Consider the following 25,947-nt stretch of genomic DNA (forward strand, 5'->3'; position numbering starts at 1 on the left):
CGGAAACCGGGAAAAGGAATAACACTCGAAATGTATATAAGAAATACTCAAGTTAATAATAATAAAAAAATAGCTTCCTGGTCGCTGCCGCCGCGGAGAGCCCGTGGGCAGCACCCCGCGAGCGAACTTGAGCCTCGGGACCACAGGTAAGACTAACTTATCTGCTGCAAGTGACTTGCCTGGTGGAATCGGGAAAAACAGAGGCAGAATTCCTCTAGGACCCGGCTCGTCCTGTGTTTACCGGAAGTCCCACACCCGGGGATCCCGGCCCGCAGCAGCTCTCTGCTCCCAGAGCCCGTGGGAGACAGACCTTACTGCCTGGTCAGGTGGGCACTCCTGAGGCTGCAGAGCGGAAGAGACCACCAACACTGCCCACCCCTGCCCACATCCCTGGCCCAAGAGGAAACTGTACAAGGCCTCTGGGTTCCTGTGGGGGAGGGCCCAGGAGCGGCAGGAGCCCTGCCTGAGACACCGCCGGAACCTGAAGAAAACAGACCGGATAAACAGTTCTCTGCACCCAAATCCCGTGGGAGGGAGAGCTAAACCTTCAGAGAGGCAGACACGACTGCGAAACCAGAAGAGACTACTCTCTGCACACATTACTGATTCCAGAGGAAAGCACCAGAATCCATCTGGAACCCTGGTGCACGGAGGATCCCGGAAGGGGCGGCGCAGATCTTCCTGGTCACTGCCGCCGCGGAGAGCCCGTGGGCAGCACCCCGAGAGCGAACTTGAGCCTCGGGACCACAGGTAAGACCAACTTTTCTGCTGCAAGTGACCTGCCTGGTGAACTCAAGGCACAAGTCCACAGGAACAGCTGAAGACCTGTAGAAAGGAAAAACTACATGCCCGAAAAGCAGAACACTCTGTCCCATAACTGACTGAAAGAGAGAAAACAGGTCTACAGCACTCCTGACACACAGGCCTATAGGACAGTTTAGCCACTGTCAGAAATAGCAGAACAAAGTAACACTAGAGATAATTTGATGGGGAGAGGCAAGCACAGGAACCCAAGCAACAGAAACCAAGACTACATGGCACCATCGAAGCCCAATTCTCCCATCAAAACAAACATGGAATATCCAAACACACCAGAAAAGCAAGACCTAGATTCAAAATCATATTTGACCATGATGCTGGAGAACTTCAAGAAAGACATGATGAACTCCCTTAGAGAACAAGTAGAAGCCTACAGAGAGGAATCGCAAAAATGCCTGAAAGAATTCCAGGAAAACATAAATAAACAAGTAGAAGCCCATAGAGAGGAGACACAAAAATCCCTGAAAGAATTCCAGGAAAACACAATCAAACAGTGGAAGGAATTAAAATGGAAATAGAAGCAATCAAGAAAGAACACATGGAAACAACCCTGGATATAGAAAACCAAAAGAAGAGACAAGGAGCTGTAGATACAAGCTTTACCAACAGAATACAAGAGATGGAAGAGAGAATCTCAGGAGCAGAAGATTCCATAGAAATCATTGACTCAACTGTCAAAGATAATGTAAAGCGGAAAAAGCTACTGGTCCAAAACATACAGGAAATCCAGGACTCAATGAGAAGATCAAACCTAAGGATAATAGGTATAGAAGAGAGTGAAGACTCCCAGCTCAAAGGACCAGTAAATATCTTCAACAAAATCATAGAAGAAAACTTCCCTAACCTAAAAAAAGAGATACCCATAGGCATACAAGAAGCCTACAGAACTCCAAATAGATTGGACCAGAAAAAAACACCTCCCGTCACATAATAGTCAAAACACCAAACGCACAAAATAAAGAAAGAATATTAAAAGCAGTAAGGAAAAAGGTCAAGTAACATATAAAGGCAGACCTATCAGAATCACACCAGACTTTTTTCGCCAGAAACTATGAAGGCCAGAAGATCCTGGACTGATGTCATACAGACCCTAAGAGAACACAAATGCCAGCCCAGGCTACTGTATCCTGCAAAACTCTCAATTAACATAGATGGAGAAACCAAGATATTCCATGACAAAACCAAATTTACACAATATCTTTCTACAAATCCAGCACTACAAAGGATAATAAATGGTAAAGCCCAACATAAGGAGGCAAGCTATACCAGGAGGCAAGAAACTAATCGTCTTGGCAACAAAACAAAGAGAAGAAAAGCACACAAACATAACATATCCAAATATGAATATAACAGGAAGCAATAATCACTATTCCTTAATATCTCTCAACATCAATGGCCTCAACTCCCCAATAAAAAGACATAGATTAACAAACTGGATACATAACGAGGACCCTGCATTTGCTGCCTACAGGAAACACACCTCAGAGACAAAGACAGACACTACCTCAGAGTGAAAGGCTGGAAAACAACTTTCCAAGCAAATGGTCAGAAGAAGCAAGCTGGAGTAGCCATTCTAATATCAAATAAAGTCAATATTCAACTAAAAGTCATCAAAAAAGATAAGGAAGGACACTTTATATTTATCAAAGGAAAAATCCACCAAGACGAACTCTCAATCCTAAATATCTATGCCCCAAATACAAGGGCACCTACATACGTAAAAGAAACCTTACTAAAGCTCAAAACACACATTGCACCTCACACAATAATAGTAGGAGACTTCAACACCCCACTCTCATCAATGGACAGATCATGGAAACAGAAATTAAACAGAGATGTAGACAGACTAAGAGAAGTCATGAGCCAAATGGACTTAACGGATATTTATAGAACGTTCTACCCTAATGCAAAAGGATATACCTTCTTCTCAGCTCCTCATGGTACTTTCTCCAAAATTGACCATATAATTGGTCAAAAAACGGGCCTCAACAGGTACAGAAAGATAGAAATAATCCCATGCGTGCTATCTGACAACCATGGCCTAAAGCTGGTCTTCAATAACAATAAGGGAAGAATGCCCACATATACGTGGAAATTGAACAATGCTCTACTCAATGATAACCTGGTCAAGGAAGAAATAAAGAAAGAAATTAAAAACTTTTTAGAATTTAATGAAAATGAAGGTACAACATACCCAAACTTATGGGACACGATGAAAGCTGTGCTAAGAGGAAAACTCATAGCGCTGAGTGCCTGCAGAAAGAAACAGGAAAGAGCATATGTCAGCAGCTTGACAGCACACCTAAAAGCTCTAGAACAAAAAGAAACAAATACACCCAGGAGGAGTAGAAGGCAGGAAATAATCAAACTCAGAGCTGAAATCAACCAAGTAGAAACAAAAAGGAGCATAGAAAGAATCAACAGAACCAAAAGTTGGTTCTTTGAGAAAATCAACAAGATAGATAAATCCTTAGCCAGACTAACGAGAGGACACAGAGAGGGTGTCCAAATTAACAAAATCAGAAATGAAAAGGGAGACATAACTACAGATTCAGAGGAAATTCAAAAAATCATCAGATCTTACTATAAAAGCATATATTCAACAAAACTTGAAAATCTGCAGGAAATGGACAATTTCCTAGACAGATACCAGGTACCGAAGTTAAATCAGGAACAGATAAACCAGTTAAACAACCCCATAACTCCTAAGGAAATAGAAGCAGTCATTAAAGGTCTCCCAACCAAAAAGAGCCCAGGTCCAGACGGGTTTAGTGCAGAATTCTATCAGACCTTCAGAAGACCTCATACCAATATTATCCAAACTATTCCACAAAATTGAAACAGATGGAGCACTACCGAACTCCTTCTATGAAGCCACAATTACTCTTATACCTAAACCACACAAAGACCCAACAAAGAAAGAGAACTTCAGACCAATTTCCCTTATGAACATCGACGCCAAAATACTCAACAAAATTCTGGCAAACCGAATCCAAGAGCACATCAAAACAATCATCCACCATGATCAAGTAGGCTTCATCCCAGGCATGCAGGGATGGTTTAATATCGGAAAACCATCAACGTGATCCATTATATAAACAAACTGAAAGAACAAAACCACATGATCATTTCATTAGATGCTGAGAAAGCATTTGACAAAATTCAACACCCCTTCATGATAAAAGTTCTGGAAAGAATAGGAATCCAAGGACCATACCTAAACATAGTAAAAAGCCATATACAGCAAACCAGTGGCTAACATTAAACTAAATGGAGAGAAACTTGAAGCAATCCCACTAAAATCAGGGACTAGACAAGGCTGCCCACTCTCTCCCTACTTATTCAATATAGTTCTTGAAGTTCTAGCCAGAGCAATCAGACAACAAAAAGAGGTCAAGGGGATACAGATTGGAAAAGAAGAAGTCAAAATATCACTATTTGCAGATGATATGATAGTATATTTAAGTGATCCCAAAAGTTCCACCAGAGAACTACTAAAGCTGATAAACAACTTCAGCAAAGTGGCTGGGTATAAAATTAACTCAAATATATCAGTAGCCTTCCTCTACACAAAAGACAAACAAGCCGAGAAAGAAATTAGGGAAACGACACCTTCATAATAGACCCAAATAATATAAAAGTACCTGGGGTGACTTTAACCAAGCAAGTAAAAGATTTGTACAACAAGAACTTCAAGACTCTGAAGAAAGAAATTGAAGAACACCTCAGAAGATCTCCCATGCTCATGGATTGGCAGGATTAATATAGTAAAAATGGCCATTCTACCAAAAGCGATCTACAGATTCAATGCAATCCCCATCAAAATACCAATCCAATTCTTCAAAGAGTTAGACAGAACAATTTGCAAATTCATCTGGAATAACAAAAAACCCAGGATAGCTAAAACTATCCTCAACAATAAAAGGACTTCAGGGGGAATCGCTATCCCTGAACTCAAGCAGTATTACAGAGCAATAGTGATAAAAACTGCATGGTATTGGTACAGAGACAGACATATAGACCAATGGAATAGAATTGAAGACCCAGAAATGAGCCCACACACCTATGGTCACTTGATTTTTGACAAAGGAGCCAAAACCATCCAATGGAAAAAAGATAGCATTTTCAGCAAATGGTGCTGGTTCAACTGGAGGTCAACATGTAGAAGAATGCAGATCGAACCATGCTTATCACCCTGTACAAAGCTTCAGTCCAAGTGGATCAAGGACCTCCACATCAAACCAGACACACTCAAACTAATAGAAGAAAAACTAGGGAAGCATCTGGAACACATGGGCACTGGAAAAAATTTCCTGAACAAAACACCAATGGCTTATGTTCTAAGATCAAGAATCACAAATGGGATCTCATAAAACTGCAAAGCTTCTGTAAGGCAAAGGACACTGTGGTTAGGACAAAACGGCAACCAACAGATTGGGAAAAGATCTTTACCAATCCTACAACAGATAGAGGCCTTATATCCAAAAATAAACAAAGAACTCAAAAAGTTAGACCGAGGGAGACAAATAACCCTATTAAAAAATGGGGTTCAGAGCTAAACAAAGAATTCACAGCTGAGGAATGCCGAATGGCTGAGAAACACCTAAAGAAATGTTCAACATCTTTAGTCATCAGGGAAATGCAAATCAAAACAACCCTGAGATTTCACCTCACACCAGTGAGAATGGCTAAGATCAAAAACTCAGGTGACAGCAAATGCTGGCGAGGATGCGGAGAAAGAGGAACACTCCTCCATTGTTGGTGGGATTGCAGACTGGTACAACCATTCTGGAAATCAGTCTGGAGGTTCCTCAGAAAATTGGACATTGAACTGCCTGAGGATCCAGCTATACCTCTCTTGGGCATATACCCAAAGATGCCCCAACATATAAAAAAGACACGTGCTCCACTATCTTCATCGCAGCCTTATTTATAATAGCCAGAAGCTGGAAAGAACCCAGATGCCCTTCAACAGAGGAATGGATACAGAAAATGTGGTACATCTACACAATGGAATATTACTCAGCTATCAAAAACAATGACTTTATGAAATTCGTAGGCAAATGGTCGGAACTGGAAAATATCATCCTGAGTGAGCTAACCCAATCACAGAAAAACACACATGGTATGCACTCATTGATAAGTGGCTATTAGCCCAAATGCTTGAATTACCCTAGATGCCTAGAACAAATGAAACTCAAGCTGGATGATCAAAATGTGAATGCTTCACTCCTTCTTTAAAAGGGGAACAAGAATACCCTTGGCGGGGAAGAGAGAGGCAAAGATTAAAACAGAGACTGAAGGAACACCCATTCAGAGCCTGCCCCACATTTGGCCCATACATATACAGCCACCCAATTAGACAAGATGGATGAAGCAAAGAAGTGCAGACCGACAGGAGCCGGATGTAGATCGATCCTGAGAGACACAGCCAGAATACAGCAAATACAGAGGCGAATGCCAGCAGCAAACCACTGACTGAGAACGGGACCCCCGTTGAAGGAATCAGAGAATGAACTGGAAGAGCTTGAAGGGGCTTGAGACCCCATATGTACAACAATACCAAGCAACCAGAGCTTCCAGGGACTAAGCCACTACCTAAAGACTATACATGGACTGACCCTGGACTCTGACCTCATAGGTAGTAATGAATATCCTAGTAAGGGCACCAGTGGAAGGGGAAGCCCTGGGTCCTGCTAAGACTGAACCCACAGTGAACTAGACTGTTGGGGGGAGGGCGGCAATGGGGGGAGGGTGGGGAGGGGAACACCCATAAGGAAGGGGGGGGGGGAGGGGGATGTTTGCCCGGAAACCGGGAAAGGGAATAACACTCGAAATGTATAAAAGAAATACTCAAGTTAATAAAAAAAAAATAAATAAATTAAAAAAATGGGGTTCAGAGCTAAACAAAGAATTCACAGCTGAGGAATGCCGAATGGCTGAGAAACACCTAAAGAAATGTTCAACATCTTTAGTCATAAGGAAATGCAAATCAAAACAACCCTGAGATTTCACCTCCCACCAGTGAGAATGGCTAAGATGAAAAATTCAGGTGACAGCAGATGCTGGCGAGGATGTGGAGAAAGAGGAACACTCCTCCATTGTTGGTGGGATTGCAGACTGGTACAACCATTCTGGAAATCAGTCTGGAGGTCCCTCAGAAAATTGGACATTGAATTGCCTGAGGATCCAGCTATACCTCTCTTGGGCATATACCCAAAAGATGCCCCAACATATAAAAAAGACACATGCTCCACTATGTTCATCGCAGCCTTATTTATAATAGCCAGAAGCTGGAAAGAACCCAGATGCCCTTCAACAGAGGAATGGATACAGAAAATGGTACATCTACACAATGGAATATTACTCAGCTATCAAAAACAACGACTTTTATGAAATTGTAGGCAAATGGTTGGAACTGGAAAATATCATCCTGAGTGAGCTAACCCAATCACAAAAAAAAAGCACACATGGTATGCACTCATTGATAAGTGGCCATTAGCCCAAATGCTTGAATTACCCTAGATGCACTAGAACAAATGAAACTCAAGACGGATGATCAAAATGTGAATGCTTCACTCCTTCTTTAAAAGGGGAACAAGAATACCCTTGGCAGGGAATAGAGAGGCAAAGATTAAAACAGAGACAGAAGGAACACCCATTCAGAGCCTGCCCCACATGTGGCCCATACATATAAGCCACCCAATTAGACAAGATGGATGAAGCAAAGAAGTGCAGACCGACAGGAGCCGGATGTAGATCGCTCCTGAGAGACACAGCCAGAATACAGCAAATACAGAGGCGAATGCCAGCAGCAAACCACTGAACTGAGCATAGGACCCCCGTTGAAGGAATCAGAGAAAGAACTGGAAGAGCTTGAAGGGGCTCGAGACCCCATATGAACACCAACGCCAACCAACCAGAGCTTCCAGGGACTAAGCCACTACCCAAAGACTATACATGGACTGACCCTGGACTCTGACCTCATAGGTAGCAATGAATATCCTAGTAAGAGCACCAGTGGAAGGGGAAGCCCTGGGTCCTGCTAAGACTGAACCCACAGTGAACTAGATTGTTGGGGGGAGGGCGGCAATGGGGGGAGGATGGGGAGAGGAACACCCATAAAGAAGGGGAGGGGGAGGGATTAGGGGGATGTTTGCCCAGAATCCGGGAAAGGGAATAACACTCAAAATGTAAATAAGAAATACTCAAGTCAATAAAACAAACAAACAAACAAACAAACACAAAGCAAAACAAACAAACAAAAAACAGTCCCATTTCTCATTTCTCATTTTCTTTCTTTCTTTCTTTCTTTCTTTCTTTCTTTCTTTCTTTCTTTCTTTCTTTCTTTCTTTCTTTTCTTTTCTTTTTTTTTTTTTTCCGGAGCTGGGGACGGAACCCAGGGCCTTGCTAGGCAAGCACTCTACCACTGAGCTAAATCCCCAACCCCATTTCTCATTTCCCTGATGAAAATCACTTATACTTTACTATTCTCCACTCTATTGCTCCCCAACTTCCCTGTCCTGGCATTGGTCCCATTTTATATTTCTTGTTTCTCTAGTTACTCCAAGATGTGTAATCTCATCTAAAGGTCTGGAGCTAACAGCCTCCAACAAGAGATAACATGTGGTGTTTGTTTTATAAGTATGGGCTGCCTGGCTCAACATGAATAGGTTATATTTAGGAAGATAAATGAATATACATATGTGTACATAGTAACAATTAGCTTAAAAAAGAGGCCATGAAGTTGAAAGAAAGCAGGGAGGGGTATATAGAAAGGTTTCTTTTCTTTTTCTTTTTTGTCCTTTTTATATACATCATTTTTTATTAGATACAGTTCTTTATTTATATTTCAAATGTTATTTCCTTTCCTGGTTTCCTGTCCATAAGCCCCCTATCCCCTCCCCCCCCCCCATACGGGTGGCTCCCTCCCATCCACTCCCCTAACCACCCCCCCCCGACATTCCCCTGCACTGGGGGTCCAACCTTGGCAGGACCAAGGGCTTCCCTTTCCACTGGTGCCCCAACAAGGCTATTCTCTGCTATATATGCAGCTGGAGCCATGGGTCAATCTTTCGGTAGTGGTTTAGTCCCTGGAAGCTCTGGTTGGTTGGCATTGTTGTTCTTATGAGGTTGCAAGCCCCTTCAGCTCTTTCAATCCTTCCTCTAATTTCCACAAAGGTGGTCCTGTTCTCAGTTCAGTGGTTTGCTGCTAGCATTGACCTCTGTATTGGACATGCTCTGGATGTGTCTCTCAAGAGAGATCCAGTCCCTTTTAGCATGCTCTTTTTAGCTTCATCAATCTTATCTAGTTTTGGTAGCTATAGATATATGTGCCACATGTGGGGCTGACTCTGAATGGCTGTTTCTTCAGTTGCTGCTCTAAATTTTGCCTCCATATCCCCTCCTATGGATATTTTGGTTCCTCCTTTTAAGAAGGAGTGGGGGCATCCCCATTTTGGTCATTGTTCTACTTGAGCTTCCTGTGGTCTGTGGATTGCATCTTGGGTAAATCGAGCTTTTGGGTTAATATCCACCCCCCCCATCTTTATTAACTTGAGTATTTCTTGTTTACATTTCGAATGTTATTCCCCTTCCCGGTTTCTGGGCCATCATCCCCTAACTCCTCCCTCTCCCTTTTCTATGGGTGTTCCCTCCCCATCCTCCCCCCATTAACGCCCTCCCCCCAACAATCACTGGGGGTTCAGTCTTGGCAGGACCAAGGGCTTCCCCTTCCACTGGTGCTCTTACTAGGCTATTCATTGCTACCTATGAGGTTGGAGTCCAGGGTCAGTCCATGTATAGTCTTTGGGTAGTGGCTTAGTCTCTGGAAGCTCTGGTTGGTTGGCATTGTTGTTCATATGGGGTCTCAAGCCCCTTTAAGCTCTTCCAGTCCTTTCTCTGATTCCTTCAACGGGGGTCCCGTTCTCAGTTCAGTGGTTTGCTGCTGGCATTTGCCTATGTATTTGCTGTATTCTGGCTGTGTCTCTCAGGAGAGATCTCCATCCAGTTCCTGTCGGCCTGCACTTCTTTGCTTCATCCATCTTATCTAATTGGGTGGCTGTATATGTATGGGCCACATGTGGGGCAGGCTCTGAATGGGTGTTTCTTCTGCCTCTGTTCTAAACTTTGCCTCCCTATTTTCTGCCAAGGGTATTCTTGTTCCCCTTTTAAAGAAGGAGTGAAGCATTCGCATTTTGGTCATCCTTCTTGAGTTTCATGTGTTCTGTGCATCTAGGGTAATTCGAGCATTTGGGCTAAAATCTACTTATCAATGAGTGCATACCAAATGTGTTTTTCTGTGATTCGTTACCTTACTCCAGTTGATATTTTCCAGTTCATTTCTGTCTATGAATTTCATGAAGTCATTGTTTTTGATAGCTGAGTAGTACTCCACTGTGTAGATGTACCATATTTTTTTAATCCATTTCTCTGTTGAAGGGCATCTGGGTTCTTTCCAGCTTCTGGCTATTATAAATAAGGCTGCAATGAACATAGTGGAGCATGTGTCTTTGTTATATGTTGGAGCATCTTTTGGGTATATGCCCAGGAGAGGTATACCTGGGTCCTCAGGTAGTACTATGTCTAATTTTATGAGGAACCTCCAGACTGATTTCCAGAATGGTTGTACCAGTCTGCAATCCCACCAATAATAGAGGAGTGTTCCTCTTTGTCCACATCCTTGCCAGCATCTGCTGTCACCTGAGTTTTTTGATCTTATCCATTCTGACTGGTTTGATGTAGAATCTCAGGGTTGTTTAGATTTGCATTTCCCTGATGACTAAGGATGTTGAACATTTCTTTAGGTGCTTTTTGGCCATTCAATGTTCCTCAGCTAAGAAGTTTTCATTTTTTAATAGGGTTATTTGGCTCTCTGGAGACTAACTTTTTGAGTTCTTTGTATATTTTGGATTTTAGCCCTCTATCACATGTAGGATTGGTAAAGATCTTTTCCCAGTCTGTTGGTGACTGTTTTGTCCTAATGACAGTGTCTGTTGCCCTACAGAAGCTTTGCAGAAAGGTTTCAAGAGAGGGAAGGGAAAGGAGAAATGTTAGTACATCATAAACCAAAGCAGGATGCTTGGAAAGAGAAAGGGGGGCTAGTGGGGTTGGGGAAAGAACTAGAAAGGGTCCTTGGAAGTGAATATGATCAAAATTAGCTATATAAAAGTATGAAACTGTCATGATAAAATACATTTTTATGTATGAGTATAAAGTATACTACAAAGCTATCAGTATATTATCCTAATCAAAGCAACATAGCACTAATTTAAAAAGAAAGGTAGACAGACTAAATGAATAGAATGGAGTGCCTTGAAGTAATCGTATGTTTTTATACCTAAGTGATTTTTGACAAAAAGAAACAAAATAATGAATTAAAGAAAGCACAACTCTTTAATAAATGATGTTGGGTAAAATGAATATTCAAAAGATTGAAATTGAGATACCCTTTTTTACTTCTCATCCAAGGCAAAGATCAACTAAAATTGAGTCAGAACTTAATACAAGATCTGATATCATGAAGATACTAGAAGGAAACTTGGGAAAATTTGCTTTTTTTTTTTAATGTATTAGCTTTTTAAAAATATTAATTGGGGGCTGGAGAGATGGCTCAGCCGTTAAAGGCTAGGCTCACAACCAAAAAATATTAATTGGATATTTTCCTTGTTTACATTTTAAATGTTATTCCCTTTCCTGTTTTTTTGGTTTTTTTGTTTTTATTTTGTTTTTTTTAAGAAAAGAAATAAAAAAGTTTATTTTTTTGTTTTTTTATTTTTTTTTATTAACTTGAGTATTTCTTATTTACATTTCGAGTGTTATTCTCTTTCCCGGTTTCTGGGCAAACATCCCCCTAACCCCTCCCCCTCCCCTTCTTTATGGGTGTTCCCCTCCCCATCCTCCCCCCAGTGCCACCCTCCCCCCAACAATCACGTTCACTGGGGGATCAGTCTTAGCAGGACCAAGGGCTTCCCCTTCTACTGGTGATCTTACTAGGATACCTACCTACGAGGTCAGAGTCCAGGGTCAGTCCATGTATAGTCTTTGGGTAGTGGCTTAGTCCCTGGAAGCTCTGGTTGCTTGGCATTGTTGTTCATAAGGGGCCTCGAGCCCCTTCAAGCTCTTCCAGTTCTTTCTCTGATTCCTTCAACGGGGGTCCTATTCTCAGTTCAGTGGTTTGCTGCTGGCATTTGCCTCTGTATTTGCTGTATTCTGGCTGTGTCTCTCAGGAGCGATCTACATCCGGCTCCTGTCAGCCTGCACTTCTTTGCTTCATCTATCTTGTCTAATTGGGTGGCTGTATATGTATGGGCCACATGTGGGGCAGGCTCTGAATGGGTGTTCCTTCTGTGTCTGTTTTAATCTTTGCCTCTCTCTTCCCTGCCAAGGGTATTCTTGTTTCCCTTTTAAAGAAGGAGTGAAGCATTCATATTTTGATCATCCGTCTTGAGTTTCATGTGTTCTATACATCTAGGGTAATTCAAGCATTTGGGCTAATAGCCACTTATCAATGAGTACATACCATGTGTGTTTTTCTGTGATTGGGTTACCTCACTCAGGATGATATTTTCCAGTTCCATCCATTTGCCTATGAATTTCATAAAGGCTTGTTTTTGATAGCTGAGTAATATTCCATTGTGTAGATGTACCACATTTTCTGTATCCATTCCTCTGTTGAAGGGCATCTGGGTTCTTTCCAGCTTCTGGCTATTATAAATAAGGCTGCAATGAACATAGTGGAGCACGTGTCTTTTTTATATGTTGGGGCATCTTGTGGGTATATGCCCAAGAGAGGTATAGCTGGATCCTCAGATAGTTCAATGTCCAATTTCCTGAGGAACCTCCAGACTGATTTCCAGAATGGTTTTACCAGTTTGCAATCCCACCAACAATGGAGGAGTGTTCCTCTTTCTCCACATCCTTGCCAGCATTTGTTGTCACCTGAGTTTTTGATCTTAGCCATTCTCAGTGGTGTGAGGTGAAATCTCAGGGTTGTTTTGATTTGCATTTCCCTTATGATTAAAGATGTTGAACATTTCTTTAGGTGTTTCTCAGCCATTCGGCATCCCTCATCTGTGAATTCTTTGTTTAGCTCTGAACCCCATTTTTTAATAGGGTTATTTGTCTCACTGCGGTCTAACTTCTTGAGTTCTTTGTATATTTTGGATATAAGGCCTCTATCTGTTGTAGGATTGGTAAAGATCTAAAAAAGTTTATTTTAGAGTATATGCTTTTGTTGCTTACACACACACACACACACACACACACACACACACACACACACACACACACACACACCCCACAATTCTTTATTGACTTATTAAAATAGCTTGGCAATATATTTCTTAAAGGTATTAATGGTAGCTGAAAACAGTGTGCTATTTTAAACAAATGGGCAACATTTATTTTTATGTAGTGTCATCCATATCAACAGACTTGGACTGCATTAAAATTCCTTTCACAATTCCACTGACTTTTTGTAGAATTAATGGTGTTTTTAATATATGTGACTGTTAACTCTAAGGAGTGTCAGGTGCTGAAATATATGAATCTGTAGAAACTTATACCATGTTGCTCCCTCAGATTGTTTAATCTTTTGGATAGCTATGGTATCTTCCACAGTCTGTAATCTGTGGAATACCTGACATTGACCTAGTACATTTGATACTGCAGAGTTGTGCAGTCATTTTTAAAATGAGAAAAGAACATGTTGAATACATTCAGTGTGATGGTTAGAAAGAAATCTTGTGTAATAAAATTCTTAGCAAAACATTCATGTGTTCTTGAGGATTTATTTTCTTTCTTCTTTAAAAATTTGCAAATGTTTTTTTTGTTTTTGTTTGTTTGTTTGTTTTAGATAAGATTTATTTGTTTTATGTAAGTAAACTGCCTCTGTTTTCACACACCAGAAGAGGGCATCAGATCCCATTACAAATGGTTGTGAGCTACCATGTGGTTGCTGGGGATTGAACTCAGGACCTCCGGAAAAACAGTCAATGCTCTTAACCACTGAGCCATCTCTCCAGCCCCCAACAACAGTGGGTCTTTATTGATCCTCCTATTATTGTAATTCATGTAAGTAAGTGTTCTCTGTGTTGTTTATTTTCAAAGACCCTCACGTTGATGTACATGGCAGGAAGTGGAATGCTCTATTGTGACTAGCTGTGCATGGTGGTGGACACCTAGTGTGGATCGGTTACTGATGAAACAAGTGCAGATGTAAATGTAGCGAGTAACCACAGGATAAAACCTCTCAGGTCACGTTTAGGATGACGGGGCTCTTCATCCTTATTCTTTGCATACCAATTGCTATAAAACTACTAAGTCTGGAAATTGTTTAGGCATTCGCAACATGAGCATGGTCGTACATGCCTTTAATCCCTCTTCCTTTATCTTCCAACACTTCTTTTATCTTTAGTAACTGACTTGCATCCTATTACCCAAGGTCAAAACCAGACAGGAAATCACAGACCTCCTTCATGGAGTCTCAACTGTGGAACGCTGAGTGTTCCTTAGGATAGGCGGCTCCAATTTTGTCTGTGTGGGGAAGGAATTTTAAGACATAGACAAAAGTAAGAAAAATTGGATGATTTGAACTCAAGAGCACCAGCAAGTGAAGTAAATGCAAATGAATAGAAAAAAATCTAACCAGTAACATTTTCTGTGCAGCAGTGTATGGACAGACTAAACAGACAATGGGCAGGATGGGAGGAAATGGCTGTAGTGTTTATGTGCTGCAAGACTGAGGGCCAGAGTGTATCAGCAATTAAAAGGTTCATTACTACAAAAAAGAAAGCTAACCTAATAGCCCAGTCTAGAGGCTAGAAAATTATGTAGACATATCTGAAAAGAACTCAAATAATGAACACGTTTATTGGGGGAGGGAAGCTACCACGAGCCACAGAGTAAAAGATAATGAAAATCACAATGCGATTGCCCAGATCTGTTATTCTCCAGTGTGATTAAGATACCACGGAAGAATCTACAGCTGATGTTAGTTCCAACTTCTTAATGCTTTTCATATCTTTCTGATAGTTCTTCCGTCTAAGTTCCAGGACCAACCATGTTTAGCTTCCCAAAACAGACAAGATAGGGTGTGTTCAAGGTACTTTGACTATAGACTTTTTCAATACTTCTATTTCCAACCAACCACAAAGCTTACAGTCATACTATTTCATGCAGGTTGTGAATTAGTCCTGTTAGTAAACATCCCATTTCTTTCTTTCCTTCTTGGTAGACTTAGGAGTAAGAGCTTGGTCACCTGTGCTAACTGATGACTGGAACATAGGCTCTGATTATTTTGTAAGTGAGTTTCACTAACAAGATGCAGATTTGAGTGGCAGTCCCTGGTTCGAATTGTAATTGAGATCCAAGAAAAACATGGACTCATCGTTTTTGTTGTTATTATTTATAGACTTTACAATTCATGCTTATATCAGAGACCCAGCCTTTGGTCCTTCTGTGATATGTGATAGTGACACAGCATGGTGGAAGAGGAAAGATGCTCAGGGAAGCTGGATTACAATATTTAACTGATACAAGGAGAATGCCCGTGGAGGGCCTCCTTTGTGCTTACATCTCTAATCCTCGTATGAACTGTTTCTCTTTTAAAGTCATGAAAATAGATAAGCCCTGTTTCTTTTCTAACAGCACTAGGATTGTTAACCTACATAGGGAGGAATAAATTTTTATCAGGATATCATTGACCTGACACAATTTGACATCTGTTTGCAGTAACGTAATATCCCAGTGTCTTCTAAGTATGTCAGTTTTTACTGAGTCTCTCTCGTCTGCTTCTTTTTTTCTAACAAACCCGTTCTCAATATTGTTGGTGAATCTAATTCATGTGAGTGAAATTCCAAGAATTTAAAACTTAACTTAGAGTCAGATCCTTCATCAGGATTGTCAGTTTTGGATGGAAACACTCGCAAAGCACACTAGACTAGTAGCTCAGATTTACAGCTTGACTGTACTGTGCAGGGGTGACCAAAAGGGGATGGACTCTCCAATGTCACCCAGCACACAACATTTCTTAATTACAATGGCATTTGGTTATCTTTATACTCTATAGTTAGCATTTATTCTCTTGTTTATAAAGCATTAGTTCACTTTTTTTCGGATATAATCATATGCCTATGCCTTTTCTTTTTTAATTCAATGATTTCAATTCTTTATTATGAATTTAAATGTTATTTAATGTTATTTTAAGTCTATAAGTACTCTAAGGGAATAGATCCCTTCACCAAGGAATGGGAAGGTCCTTCCTTGTGTAATAAAGGGACTTTGGCATATATCTTCTCTTGCCAGACCTTTGTTTATTTCTCTTCTATTGGTATTTTTATTCACCTGTGTATGACTTAAAAAAAGCTTAGACCTTTATATAAAAAAGTGCCATATAGTTCTGGAGAACCCAAAAAGACACATTTTCCTGCTGGATCTGGAGAGGGGAGTCATTTTTACTGGAAATTTTTTTGTACTGTGATGTTCAATCTAGTTTTAGAGACGGGGATGAGAGATTTTATTTTATTTTTTTGGTGGGAGAGAATTTCATTTTCTTCAAGGTTTTATGAGGAATAAGCATTTTGTTAATGAGATGGAAAAGTGCACAGACGGCCCTGGCAAAGGCTGAGTCATTCTGTAACTCTGGAGAATCTATTGCAGTGTCCAAGTCTCTGGTGAAGGTCAACGCACTGAGGAAAACTCCTGGGCCTTTGAAGACCTCTCTGCCTCTAGGGACACTTTCTTTTATCTTTTTTATTAAATTTGGTTTTTCTTGGATATTTTATATATTTACATTTCAAATGTTATTCCCTTCCCTCCCTCTCCCATACCCCTGTCCTCTGCTTCTGTGAGGATGCTCCCATTCCCATCCACTCTCTCCCACCTCAACGCTCTGTTGTTACCCTACATTGGGGAAAGAAGTCTACACAGGACTAAGGGTTTTTCCTCCTATTGATGTAGGACAATGTAATTCTCTGCCACATTTGTGGCTAGAGTCATGGGTCCCTCTATGTGTACTCATTGGTTGGTAGTTTAGACTCTAGGAGCTCTGGTGGGGTCTGATTGATTGATAGTGTTGTTTTTCCTATGGGGTTGCCAACCCCTTCAGCTCCTTCACTCGTTTCTCTAACTCCTTCATTGGGGTCCCCTTGTTCAGCTCAATGGTTAGCTGCAAGCATCCTATCTGTATCAGCAGGGCTCTGGCATAGCCTCTCAGTAGACACCGATATCCTACTCCTGTTAGCGAGCACTTTTTGGCATCAGCAATAGTGACTGGGTTTGATGACTGCATATGAGATGGATCCCCGGGTAGGGCAGTCTCTGGATGAACTTTTCTTTAGTCTCTGTTCTACTCTTTGTCCCTGTATTTTCTTCTATAAGTATTTTGTTCTCCTTTCTAAGAAGGAATGAAGCATCCACATTTTGGTCTTCCTTCTTGAGCTTCATATGATCTGTGAATTTATTCTTAGGTATTCCAAGCTTTTGGATTAATATCCACTTATCAGTGAGTGCATACCATGTGTGTTTTTTTGTGATTGGGTTACCTCACTCAGGATGATATTTTCTAGTTTCATCTATTTGCCTAAGAATTTCATGTAGTCATTTTTTTTTATTAACTTGAGTATTTCTTATATACATTTCGAGTGTTATTCCCTTTCCCGGTTTCCGGGCAAACATCCTCCTAATCCCTCTCCCTCCCCTTCTTGATGGCTGTTCCCCTCCCCATCCTCCCCCATTGCATCCTCCCCCAACAATCTAGTTCACTGGGGGTTCAGTCTTAGCAGGACCCAGGGCTTCCCCTTCCACTGGTGCTCTTACTAGGATATTCATTGCTACCTATGAGGTCAGAGTCCAGGGTCAGTCCATGTATAGTCTTTAGGTAGTGGCTTAGTCCCTGGAAGCTCTGGTTGCTTGACATTGTTGTACATATGGGGTCTCGAGCCCCTTCAAGCTCTTCCAGTTCTTTCTCTGATTCCTTCAACGGGGGTCCTATTCTCAGTTCAGTGGTTTGCTGCTGGCATTCGCCTCTGTATTTGCTGAATTCTGGCTGTGTCTCTCAGGAGCGATCTAGTCATTGTTTTTAATAGCTGAGTAGTACTCCATTGTGTAAATAAACCATAGTTTCCCTATCCATTCCTCTGTTGAAGGACATCTGGGTTCTTCTAGCTTCTGGCTATTGTAAATAAGGCTGCTATGAGCATAGTAAAGCATGTGGCCTTGTTATAGGTTGCAGCATCTTTGGGATGCGTGCCCAAGAGTGGTATAGCTGGGTCCTTAGGCAGTACTATGTCCAATTTTCTGAGAAACCACCAGATTGATTTCCAGAGTGGTTGAACCAACTTGCAATCCCACCAACAATGAAGGAGTCTTCATATTTCTCCACATCTTTGCCAGCATCTGTTGTCACCTGAGTTTTTGATCTTAGCCATTCTGACTTGTGTTGGGTGGTATCCCAAGGTTGTTTTGATTTGCATTTCTCTGATGACTAAGGATGTTGAACATTTCTGTAAGTGCTTCTCAGCCAGTCAGTATTCTTCAGCTAAGAATTCTTTGTTTGACTCTGTACCACATTTTTAAATAGGATTATTTGATTCTCTGGAGTCTAACTACTTGAGTTCTTTGTACATATTATATATTATCTCTCTATCAGATTCAGGATTGGTAAAGACCTTTTTCCAATCTGTTGGTTTGCCCTTTTGTCCTATTGACAGTGTCCTTTGCCTTACAGATAGAAGCTTTACAATTTTATGAGGTTCCATTTGTTGATTGTTGATCTTAGAGCATAAGCCATTGGTGTTCCTCAGAAAAATTTCCCCTGTGTCTGTGTTCGAGGCTCTTCTGCACTTTCTCTTCTATTAGTTTGAGTGTATCTGGTTTTATATGCAGGTCTTTGATCTACTTGGACTTGAGCTTTGTACAAGGAGATAAGAATTTGCATTCTTCTACATGCTGACCTCCAGCTGAACAGCACCATTTGTTGAAAATACTATCTTTGTCCCCACTGGGTAGTGTTAGCTTCTTTGTCAAAGTTCAAGTAACCATAGGTGTGTGGGTTCATTTCTGGGTCTTCAATTATATTCCATTGATCTACCTGCCTGTTTCTGTACCAATATTATGCATTTTTTATTGTTATTGCTCTGTAATACAGCTTGAGATCAGGGATAGTGATTCCCCCAGAAGTTCTTTTATTTTTGAGAATAGCTTTCACTATACTGCGTCTTTTGCTTTTCCAAATGAATTTGCAAATTGCTCTTTCTAATTTTATGATGCATTGATTTGGATGTTTGGTGGGGGTTGCATTGAATGTCTAGATTGCTTTCTGTAAGATGGTAATTTTTACTATATTAATCCTGCCAATCCATGAGCATGGGAGATCTTTCCATCTTTTGAGATCTTTTTCAATTTCTTTCTTCAAAGACTTGAAGTTCTTGTCATACAGATCTTTCACTTGCTTGGACAGAGTCACACCAAGGTATTTTATATTATTTGTGGCTATTGTGAAGGGTGTCATTTCCCTAATTTCTTTCTCAGGCTGTTTATTCTTTGAGTAACCTTCCGATTTGTTTGAGTTAATTTTAAACCCAGCCACTTTGCTTAAGTTGTTTATCAATTGTAGTAGTTCTCTGGTGGAATATTTGGGGTCACTTAAATATTTATGCTATCACATCATCTGAAAATCTTGATATTTTGACTTCTTCCTTTCCAATTTGTATACTTTGATCTCCTTTTGTTGTCTGATTGCTCTGGCTAGGGCTTCGAGTACCATATTGAATAAGTAGAGAGAGAATGGGTAGCCTTGTCTAGTCCCTGATTTTAGTGTGAGTATTTCAAGTTTCTCTCCATTTAGTTTGATGTTGCTGTATATTGCTTTTAGTATGTTTAGGTAAGGGCCTTGAATTCCTGATCTTTCCTAGTCTTTTATCATGGGGGAGTGTTAACCTTATTAGCATGAAAATAATTTAAAGTTTTGGGTAACTGACACTTCAACTCTGAAGACATCAGGATGTTTATTGGAAGATGCAGTATGTGGGCAGGAAAAAGAGAGAGGGAGGGTGATAGACTAGAAGCAGGAAGGACTTGCTTATTATCCTACAGGCTGATTATTTCATAAGCTTATTTGTGTATTTTGAAGGGCAATTTTTAGAATCTTAGTATTTTTAGAAAAATATTTTTTAAACTTCTTTTGATGAGAGAAAACAAGAACAAAATTCAAAGCAACTATGAGATCTAGAGAAGCAATTAATTTGCTGAACGACACAGAAATAATATATACTGGGTGTTGGAGTATCTCTGGCAGAGGAGGGCATGCTGAGAAGTACAGAGACAGACAGCAGGTCCTGCTGATGCCTGTACCCTTGTTCTGCTCTTATTCATGTGATGAAATAATGCCCCATCATGCTCGACCCACGTGGAAGACAATGGGCTAACCGATGTTACAATCTGAGCTCTATCTATACATTTAGCTATATGAGTCTGTTTCGGTTTTGTTGATATTTTTTCTTTGTTCACTTTCAATAGGACTGAGCAGATAACATTTCCTATTTTCTTCCAGATATACTTTTTGGGGTATGCACATAAAAAGAAAATAGTTGATGTGAGAATGCTGGAACTGCAGAGAGTTTGTCTCAGGGATACTCTAGGGAACATTTAGATGTACACTTGGGTCATTTCCTTTCTGCTCTTTAATGAAATTACAAAATTGTTAGTCATGAGATGCCGACAATTTCAACTGCCTTTCAAGAAGTCATCTTCTTACGTCTGCCAGGATAAGCTCCATGGGATCTTCCATCTAGCATGTTGCATAAAGGCAGCCATATGTACAAGCTGTACAGATGAAAGACTTCTTAGTTTTGGCTCTATCTATCTATCTATCTATCTATCTATCTATCTATCTATCTATCTATCTATCTATCATCTATGTATGTATGTATGTATGTATGTATGCATGTATGTATGTATGTATGTATGTATGTATGTATGTATGTATCTATCTATCTATCTATCTATCTATCTATCTATCTATCTATCCATCCATCCACCTACTCATCCATCCATCTATCCATCATCTATTTATCTATCTATCTATCTATCTATCTATCTATCTATCTATCTATCTATCTATCTATCTATCTATCTTTCAGTGTATGTCTGTTTTCTGCAAGTGTATCCCCATATGCAAGTTGTGCAAATTTGCACAGAAGCGGGAGGTTGTCATCAATGTTTTCTTCTATAAGGTTCTCTCAACAAACTTCTCATCAATTGTTTAGACTGGCTGGTCAGTTCTCCCCCAGTATCCTCCTGGCTCCGCTTCTCATTGTTGACAGCTTCTTTGCAGTATCTGTTATTCTTCCCATAAAAGTATTCCTGCTCTCACATTTTTATCATACTAATCCCAGCACCCACTTCTTTCTCCCTTCTCAGTTAATTTCTCTCATTTCGTTTGGGACTTTCTGCTTCCTCTATAGTCTACTTTATAGGTTCCTCACTGCCACTCCAGCCCAATATGTATTATTTCTTTTCAAGGTTCTACCCACCATACATTCCTAATTATATTATCTAGATATCCACACATAATTCAATGGATTTAGTTGTAAGTATTTGTGGATAAAGTTCTGATTGACTAATATATTTCAGAGGATACCCACCCTTGTCCTGTTCATCTGAACTTGACAGTTACTTTTGAAACCACTGTATTATTAGAACTGTGAGATTGAGTTTACTCTGGTCTGAGTGTTTGAATCCTGGTCCTCAGAGTAATGGAATTGGGTGGTAATGTCAGAACTTTTGGAAAGGCGAGTTCCTTAGATCAATTGGGGCATAACTTTAGAGGTTGGAAGATACATTAGCCTCTTTTGCTTCCTAGTTGAGGATGTGTTCTCCTACATACTCCCTTGTCCTCTACGCCTGAGTGTCTTACTGGACCCAAAATGAAGTTGATGTTCTTCAGAATGGTGAGTTAGAAAACCCTTTTCTTTATAAAGTTTTCTTGCCTTCAGATTGTCATTATAGTAGCAGAAAATGGACTATATCAATGCATGTCTCTTCATGTTTTCTGATTCTCTTTGCTAAGAGGCTGCCAATTTACCATCTAAGTGTTGATTGAAAGCAGCTCCTTTTAAGCTCAATGTCTAAATTATATCCATTACTAAATTCCATTTGAACTGGATCTCTGTCCATAACTTAGCCGGTTTTTGAGCTATTATTATTATTATTCATATAAAGTACTTTAGAGGATTACCTCACCTGGTTCAAATCAGATGTATAATTCTTTTAATCCATTAATAGTCCCTTAAGCTCATTTTATGAATGTAATATAGAACTGGATATGGTAAGTCATGCCAGTAATCTTGGCACTCAGCAGTCTGAGACAGGAGGATGAATTGGAGTTCAAGTCTAACCTAGGCTGCATTGTGAAGCCTCTTCAAAATAAAAATGTAGCAAAGTCCTTTACTACCCTCATTACATTTTCATCTGCCTTTTCCATTTAGGTTCACTCCAACTCATTTATGCATCAGTCTGAAAAGTTTATTTATCCTGTTTCTGCTTTTTTGCTTATTTTTTTTCTCACGATCTTTCTTTGATCTTCTTTGTGGTATAGGAACCAACATCTTGTCAACTTCTTTTTGATATTTAAAGCTCTGTTCAAGGTAGTTTTCAAGAAACTTCCATGTCACTGTCCATTTGCAGGATAAGATGGCCTCCGACTTCTCTGCTCTTGAAACCTTTGCTCAGTGGTGAAACTTGGGAGGAATTAGATATGGCCTTATTGAAGAAGGTATGTCACTGGGAGGAGGATTTTAGGTTTCAAAAGATGTTTGACATTCCCAGTCAGCTTATCTCTGCTTCCTACTTTTGAGCAAGTTGTGAGCTCTCAACTATTCATGTCACCATGCCTTAGCTCCTCTTCATGGCCTCTAATCCTCTGAAACCAAAGGTCCAAATGAAACACATTTGTTTATAAGTTGCCTTGATCATGTGTCTTTTCACAGCCATAGAAAAGCAACTCAAACAAACACTCAACTCAAACATGGGTGAGAGGATATTTATAGGAGCATGTGAAACTTTCTTGTGGCTATACCACTAAAGAAAATTGGACCTAGCATTTAATCTTCAGCAAATGATAGGGAGAGAAATAATCAATAAAACAACCTATAAATAAATACTCAGCAATGGCAGAAATTGTTTTGTAATATGAAGATAGGAAGAATACATATTATTTTTAATTTTAATATTTTGTTGGATATTTATATTTACATTTCAAATGTTATTCCCTGTCCTGGTTTCTCATCCATAAGCCCATTAATATGGGCTTTTCTTTTCTTTCTTTCTTTCTTTTTTTTTTTTTGATATTGAAAGCTTCTGGGTTAATATCCACTTATCAGTGAGTGTATACCATATTTGTTCCTTTGTGACTGGGTTACTTCACTCAGGATGATATTTTCTAATTTTAGCCATTTGCTTAAGAATTTTATGAAGTTTTTAATAGCTGAGTACTACTCCATTGCATAAACGTACCACATTTTCTCTATCCATTTATCTGTTTTTTTTCAAGCATCTGGGTTTTTTTAAGCATCTGGCTATTATAAATAAGGCTGCTATGAACATAGTGAAGTATGTGTCCTTATTCTTTGGAGCATCATTTGGGTGTATGCACAGGAGTGGTATAGCTGGATCCTCAGGTAGTACTATATCCAATTTTCTGAGGAACCTCCAGCCTGAGCATTTCCAGAGTGGTTGTATCTGACTGCAATCCCACCAACAATGGAGGAGTGTACCTCTTTCTCCACATCCTCACCAGCATCTGTTGTCACCTGAGTTTTTGATCTTAGTCATTCTGACTGGTGTGAGATGGATCTCAGGATCCTTTTGATTTTCATTTCCCTGATGACTAAGAATGTTGAAAATTTCTTTAGGTACTTCTCAGCCATTCAGTATTCCTCAGTTGAGAATTCTCTATACCCCATTTTTTAATAGGATTATTTGACTCTCTGGAGTCTAACTTCTTGAGTTCTTTGCATATATTGGATATTAGCCCTCTATTGGATGTAGGATTGGTAAAGATCTTTTCCTAATCTGTTGGTTGTCATTTTGTCCTAATGACAGAGTCCTTTGCCTTATAGAAGCTTTGCAGTTTTATGAGATTCCATTTGTCGATTGTTGATCTTAGAGCATAAGTCAATGGTGTTCTGTTCAGGAAATTTTCCCCAGTGCCCATGTGTTTAAGACTCTTCCCCACCTCTTCTGTTAGTTTGAGTGTCTGGTTTTATGTGGAGGTCCTTGATACACTTGCACTTGAGCTTTGTAGAGGGTGATAATTTGCATTCTTCTACAAGCTGACCTGCAGTTAAACCAGCACAATTTGTTGAAAATGCTATCTTTTCCCCATGGGATGGTTTTAGCTCCCTTGTCAAAGATCAATTGCCCATATGTGTGTGGGTTCATTTCTGGGTCTTTAATTTTCTTCTATTTATCTATCTGCCTGTACCATTACCATACAGTTTTGTTTTGTTTTGTTTTATCACTAATGCTCTGTAATACAGTTTGAGGTCAGGGATGGTGATTTTCCCCAAAAGTTCTTTTATTGTTGGGGATAGTTTTTGATATCTTGGGTTTTTTGTGATTCCAAATGAATTTGCAAATTGCTCTTTCTGATTCTATCAAGAATTGAGTTGGAATGTTGATGGGGATTGCATTGAATCTGTAGATTGATTTCAGCAAAATGCTCATTTTTACTTCATTATTCTTGTCAATCTATGGGCATGGGAGATTTTTTTTTATCTTTTGAGATCTTCAATATTTTTCTTCAGAGACATGAAGTTCTTGTCATACACATCTCTTACTTGTTTTTTTAGAGTTACACCAAGGCATTTCATGTTATTTGTGACTTTTGTGAAGGCGTTTGTTTCCCTAATTTCTTTCTCGGCTTTTTATTCTTTAAGTAGAGGAGGGTCACTGATTTGTTAGAGTTAATTTTATTCCTGTCACTTTGCTAAAGTTGTTTAGCAGGCTTAGTAGTTCAATGGTGGAACTTTTGGGGTCACTTAAGTATACTATCATATCATCTGCAAATAGTGATATTTTGACTTTTTCCTTTCCAATTTGTATCCCTTTGACCTTCTTTTGTTGTCTGATTGCTCTGGCTAGGACTTTAAGTACTATATTGCATAGGTAAGGAGAGAGTGGGCAGCCTTGTCTAGACCCTGATTTTAGTGTGATTGCTTCATTTCTCTCCATTTAGTTTGAAGTTGGCTACTGGTTTGCTGTATATTGCTTCTTCTATGTTTAGGTATGGGCCTTCACTTCCTGATTTTTCCAAGTCTTTTATCACGAAGGGGTGTCGAATTTTGTCAAATGCCTTTTCAGAATCTAACGAGATGATTATGCGGTTTTTTCTTTGAGTTTGTTTGTAGAGTGGATTATATTGATGGATTTCTGTATATTGAACCATCCCTGCATCCCTGGGATGAAGCCTCCTTGACCATGATGGGTGATCATTTTGATCTGTTCTTGAATTCGGTTTGCGAGAATTTTATTATGTATTTTTGCATCAATATTCTTGAGGGAAATTGGTCTGAAGTTCTCTTTCTTTTCTTGGGTCTTTGTGTGCTTTAGGGATACGTGTAATTGTGTCTTCATAGAATGAATTGGGTAGTGTTCCTTCTGTTTCTACTTTGTGGAATAGTTTGGACAGTATTGGTATTAGGTCTTCTGTGAAGGTCTAATAGATTTTTGCACTAAATCCATCTGGTCCTGGGCTTTTTTTTTTTTTTTTTTTTTGGTTGAGAGACTGTTAATAACTGTTTCTATTTCTTTAGGAGTTATGGGACTCTTTAGATGGCTTATCTGATCCTGATTTAACTACAGTACCTGATATATGTTTAGAAAATTGTCGATTTCATCCAGATTTTCCAGTTTTGTTGAACATAGGCTTTGTTATAGGAGCTGATGATTTTTTGAATTTCCTCAGATTCTGTTGTTATGTCTACCCTTTCATTTCTAATTTGGTTAATTTGGATATTTTCTCTGTGCCCTCTGGTTAGTCTGGCTAAGGGTTTATCTATGTCATTGATTTACTCAAAAACCCAGCTCCTGGTTTTGTTGATTATTTTTTTTGTATAGGTTTTTTTT

The sequence above is a fragment of the Rattus rattus genome, chromosome 7, assembly GCF_011064425.1.
Source record: "Rattus rattus isolate New Zealand chromosome 7, Rrattus_CSIRO_v1, whole genome shotgun sequence".
Lineage (NCBI taxonomy): Eukaryota > Metazoa > Chordata > Mammalia > Rodentia > Muridae > Rattus > Rattus rattus.